Consider the following 6,248-nt stretch of genomic DNA (forward strand, 5'->3'; position numbering starts at 1 on the left):
TAAGGGCCTCTCCCTGTTTGAGGCTTCCTTTTAACACTTGCTTCTTTACCTCTCTTGTATGCCTCTATCTTGCATAGTATTTTAGGCCTATTTTTAAACTGTTTTGAGCTCGGTTATAAACTATAAAGTGGCTTATTTTGAGCCCTTCTTCAACATTGTTGAAGGGATCTTCACTGTTTGAGGCTTCCTTTTGTTACTTGCCTCTTTATCCCTCTTTTGGCCTCATTTTTGCATGTTTTGTTAGCCCCTTGTGCTTGTATTTTTAGGCTCTGGTCCGAACTGTAAATAGCCTTATTTTGACCCCATCTTCATGTTTGATCAAGGGTTTTTTTCTATTTGAGGCTCCTCTTTTACACTTTGTGTTTAAACCTCTTTTTAGGCCTTATTTTGCATAGTATTTTAGGCTTGCATGTGCACTGTTTTGGATTTGGTCACTAACTGTAAAATACCATGTTTTTGGACCCTCTTCAACTTTGTTGAAGGGCTCTCCTCTATTTGATGCCAGAAACCATCACCTGCTTCTTTGTCTCCCTTTTGGCCCATTTCTTGCACATTGTTTTAGGCTTGTTTGTGTTTAGATCCGTGGCTTGTTGTAAACTGTAAAGTTCTTAATTTTGAGCCCCTCTTCAACTTTTTTGAAAGGCTCTCAGCCATTTAGGGCCAGCAGCTGCTACTTGCTTCATTATCTCTCTTTTGGGGTCATTTTTGCATGTTTGGCCCTGCTTAAAACTGTAAATATGCTTGTTTTGGGACTGTCTTGATTCTGTCTTCACACTTCATGTTCAAATAACGCATGTTTTGTATAGCTATAGGCCAATGCATATGCCTAGTTTCATGTTTCGGGTCTCATTCCGTGTATCGGGTGCCATGTTGCCATGTTTTGGGGCTGTTTTGCATCATATTTCGGTACTGAAATTTGCATACTTGTATGCCATATTCCATGCTTTGCCATGCTTTGGTAGAGTGGCATTCGTGCCTTAGGTTCGGTCCTCGGTTTGTGTGCATGTGTGCACGCATTTCGAGTGTCTCATTTTTCATCTCATGGCCTCCTATGTGAGTGTGGTTGAGGTCCACTTGTGTTGGTATAAGTCCATGGTGCATTGTGTATGCCATTTCATTTCATAGCATTGCGTATGCTAGGTTGTATGTTAGCGCATTGTGTATGCCATGTTACCTCGTGCATCGTGTATGCCATTTCATAGCATTGTGCATGCTAGGTTGTATATTAGTTGCATTCATGCATGTCATGCATATCGCATTGTGTTTGGGATAGGAGTTAGCCCGAGCACGGGAAACGAGGTACGTTTCGTACTCCGAGTGACGGAACGTGTCTCAATTCCTCGGTCGCCGACACTCCGGATTATCCATGATGGAGTCTAGGCCTTGTTGTGTCCATATGTGCATTCATTTCATATTGAGTTGTGCAATTCGACTCATCGGCCATCATGCATCGAGATGCGTGATTGGTGGCACGAGGATCGAGGCGTGCATACATTTGTAAAAATATATTGCCATGCCCTTTTCCTGCTCTCTGTTGCAGCAAATCAAGAATCAGTAGCCTTTCAAGGGCCTTGCACAGCATTCCGGCATCAATCGCAAACAGAGGCTAATTGGGGCATCGCAGTGGATTTCCATGCCAAGCAACCCGAGCATGCATCCTCCATCATTCGGGATAGAGTCGAGGCAGTCCCTAGCTTGCATGTTAGTTTACCACTTTCCTAATTTAATTTGTTAATTAATTAGGGTTTTGTAATTATTTGGACTGTAATTATTTATTCGGGACTATATTATTTATTCGGACCCTCTGCGCGAGGGCAATGTTGTAATAAGTGTGCGTGTGTGTGATGTATGTCTTCCAACCCCACGTCTTTCTTCCTTTTATTTACCCGCTTATGATGATTAGATTAGGACATGTTTCAATTAGCATACAGTATGATAGCATGTTTGCATTCATTCATCTGTCTTGCATGCACCGGGCTCGGCGCATCATACTAATTGCATTGAATTTTCAATTCCAAGTTGAATACATGTTAGTTGTAGCATTTCATATGCCATGTCTAGAATAGCCGAGCCTGCTATGGTTGCACTTTTGCATGTGTTGCATTAGGCATTTCTGTATAATTAGGATCATGCATGGATTTCTAATTAGCTTCTGTTTTGGCTTAGAGTACTCAGTAAGTTTTATGCTTTAGCATCTTTGTATGCGTGTGAGTGACTGCCATGATAGCATACTTACCATGAGGCTAATTGCTTATGTGATATAACTGCCTGAATGCCTATGGGTGAAGGTTGGGTTATTTGAATTGGAACAATTCATTCACTGTGTGTTTTAAGCCCACTAGATAGTGGCAAAATCATGTTTTCTAAGCCCACCTGAGGGTGGCAAATCCACGTCTTAGCCTACTTGCGGGTAGCACCATCAAACCATTTTCAAACAAACAAACATGAAATGTTTTGTTCCAATTCAGGCGATCCAGTCTATACTTGTATGCTGTGCGCATCACATAGTAAATCTAGGCTAATAACCGGAATAAGAACACACAATGTTTTTCAAAAATAGATATCATGGTTAGTAGAGGCCGATCTTTGATTGGGCGAGCGGGGGTGCTCACGAAGTGACCTTCCCCAATCGTACCCAAGTTCCCGAGCCGGGCAACTTTGGTGATGACGGACACGTGGCCTTAGGCAACGAGTCAGGGTTTCCTAAATTTCCCCAAAATAAAATATTTAGGTGGCGACTCTGTATCTGGCAAAGCAGTCCATGTTTGGCACTTCTTTCAAAATCTGTTTTCTCAAAATGATTTGCCGGATTTGGACTCTTTGGTTCAGATTTAGAACCGTGACAAATTGAGAGTCCTGAACTGTAGTGAGTCCAATATCGAACGGAACGGGGGACTCGTTCCTCTCGGGGCGTTCGGGGGACGTCTACAGTTTCTGGCAACTCCGCTGGGGAGTTAGAGAACTTGACTCGAACTCATGATATCTGTTTTTGACTACACTTGTGTGTTTCTTTGCATTGCATTTGCATTGGTGCGCCTAGGACACCGTGTTTGCCATCTGCTATTCCTGAACGGTTTGCCGGAGGTTTGTCTTGTCAAGGCATGACCATAAGGCTGACCGGTTGTGGGCTCTGCCAGTATGGGAACACAAACCCCGGTTTTACCGGGGCACCCTTTTTGACCATTCGACCTAGTGCATATTCGGATCCATAGTGACCATTCCAAACTAGGACAGGTTGCTTACCCGTTTATAGGTTGTTTGAAACCGCTGCGTGCGTAGTGAAACCCTAGCTCCTGACAAAATAGGACAGGGAAACCCTACCCCAACATAGGGGTGTTTTGGCTCTCAATTATCTGTTATGTGCTGTCAGAGTGTGTCTCTACAGGGATTGCATGTATCAGTTTGTGAGTTCGGGCATCAGGTCTACGGGCATCAGTCAGTGTTTGAGAATTAGTTATCTACGGGTATTAGAGATTCAGTTTTGGGGATAGTGATTCAAGGATAATGATCAGTGATTGAGGACAGTGTGTATTCAGCTTATCGACCGTGTGTTGTTATGCCCGACTGTGTGTCATGCATTTACTTTAAGCTGTTATGCTGTCCGTTTATCTGTTTATTTATTTCCTTATTGCTTTATTTATCTTTTTACTAGGGCAGGTTTTAGCACAATTGCTTCCGACCCAGTAGATATTCCCCAAGCACTTTGGACAAGAGGTCGCCGGCTCAATCGATCTGAGGATCTGGTTGACGGACAGCCAGTGTTTCATTCTCTACCCCCAGTTGTTAGAAGAAGGCCAAGAGGACGCAGTGTGTCTGAGCAGAGGTTACCAGAACAGTGGTCTACCCTAGCAGTGAATAGTCGGGCTGAGGTTTTAGTTTCTGCCATAGAAATACACATACCAGTCAGTCAACAAGATCAGCAGAATATTGCCAAGATAGAAGAAATGATGTGCCAGCTCCAAGAGAGCATGAAACAAATACAGGAGGATGTTGTCCGCCAAGCGGAATTCTCTAAGCAGCAGGCCGCAATCATGGCCCAACAGGCGGAGATAATTACCCGGCTCCAGCAGTAAGCCGAAGCGTCCGCCTCACATGCAGTTCCTCCCCCACCAGGGATCCCCTTACTAGAGCAGACACCAACTATCCAAAATACCCTGCCAAACACCCAAAACACCTTACCCAATGTCCAGAACATCCAAGAGGACACAGACCTTCCAACGGGGCCAACTCCGCCCCCGTTTCCGCCTCAACTGTCCAAGACCCATACACCCAACCACCCGGACTCTCCCTTCGAGTTCGAAATAGACCATACAGCTCTAAAACTAAGCAAGCTCGAGAAGCTTTTCAAGAAATCATAAGGAGTAAAGGTTATTCCGGATATTGAGGACGGACATACCGATGTGGCCGTAACGTTGCCAGATAGATTCAAGATGCCGCAGATTGATCGTTTCGACAGATCCGGGGATCCCATGGTCCACCTCCGGTTATTCTCAGATATACTGCGGCCAATGGGCCTAACTCGACCACAAAAGCTTTCGCTGTTCGGCCGAACCCTATCGGGTGTGGCCGCTATCTGGTACGCGGAGTTAGAAGATGAGGTAAAAAGAAGTTGGGATGAAATGGCCGAGGCCTTTATCGCACAGTACTCGTACAATACCCAGATCGAGATTACAACTTGTGATCTCGAAACGACGAGGCAGGAGCCCAAAGAGACTTTCTCAGATTTCGTAACTCGGTGGAGAGCGAAGGCATCGATGATGACTTTGAGGCCCACTGATAAGGACCAAATCAGGATGATTGTGCGCAATCTCCAACCAAAATTGATGCAGAAGATGATTGTACTCCCCTTCCCCACCTTTTCGGATCTACATGAGATGGGGGTACAAATCGAGGATACAATGAAGCAAGGTTTGATTGACCAGGACAGGGAGTAACCTCGGAGAACATTTAACCGCAACAATAACGCAGGCCCGAGTGGCGCTGCAACCGCAAGAGCTTCGGAGGTCAGCATGGTCACCACCATTCCCCTCATCTTCCAAGGCCCATGGCAGCCACACCCTTCTTCGGTGCATCCGGAAGTAATACCCAAACCACTAAATACCAGCCCAAAGGCCAAAGAACCTTCACCCCACTGTACATGCCTTTGTCTAAGGCTCTGGGGGTCTTAATCAGAAAGGGGCATCTAAAACCCCTGGAGCCGAGGCCATTACCAAATCCACTTCCACCCTCTCACAACCCAGCCAAGTACTGTGCATATCACCAGCAGCACGGTCATGATACTGACCAATGTTTCAGGCTGCGTCACGAGATTCAAGACCTCGTTGATAAAAATGTGATTCTACCCCCGGAGAAGCCTAACGTCACAACCAATCCACTCCCTACACACAACCAAGCTCCACCTCCTAAAAGAGTCAATCTTATCCAGACTGGGTCGTGTCTTACGATCCTAGCATCTATATTACTCCTACCCATCTACCTAAGCCGGAGGTGCTCCTTCCCGATTGCACTGACTTCTTGTGCATGATGGACATCTCCGCAACCCAACCCGAGCCAACGGTGGTGACCATCGAAGATGGGGCAGGGCAGACTTCAGGAAAGAATGGAATGGTTGAGACAGGGTTTGAGCAGTTTGGAAACTTTGCTGGGGAAACCTATGATCCGAGTGAGTACATCTTGTCAACAGAACAGATTGGGCTGGGTATAGAATTGCCAGAGAAGGAAGAGCTGTGTGTGATCCAGGGGATGGATTTGAGCAAGGGGCAAATGATTTGACGGCTGTGGAGGAGGACTTTGCCAACCTACAGTTTTTCGATGACCAAGAATTAGGGGGCGCGGCAGTCAACTGGTTTGATTATGAGGAATCGGCAGAGGCCACTGCATGGTTAGATGATCAACCAGATGTGGTGGAAGAATCCCAACCAGAACAGGGCCCGGCAGGGGCGAGAGTATCAAATGTGGTCGGAAGGGCCGGAAGTCAGGTTACATTGCCGGAGAGTGCCGGTACAAAGAATTTCGCTCAGGACAGAAGCATTGTGAATGCAGGGAAAGTTGAACAACAAATTGCACTGACGCAGGTAGAACAACAGGGATCTGAGAGAACCGGGAAAGCCAAAATCCATGAGGGGATCGGAAGTGCTGTGGGCACAAGAACAGAGGATGCTGTGAGCATGCAGGCTGAAAGTGCTGTGAGTACGAACATGCCCGAGCCAGACAGGTGCCTTTTGAATGCCAACGGAATGTGGTGGGAA

Source organism: Camellia sinensis, chromosome 7 (assembly GCF_055761805.1).
Source record: "Camellia sinensis isolate YWXY chromosome 7, ASM5576180v1, whole genome shotgun sequence".
Classification (NCBI taxonomy): Eukaryota; Viridiplantae; Streptophyta; class Magnoliopsida; order Ericales; family Theaceae; genus Camellia; species Camellia sinensis.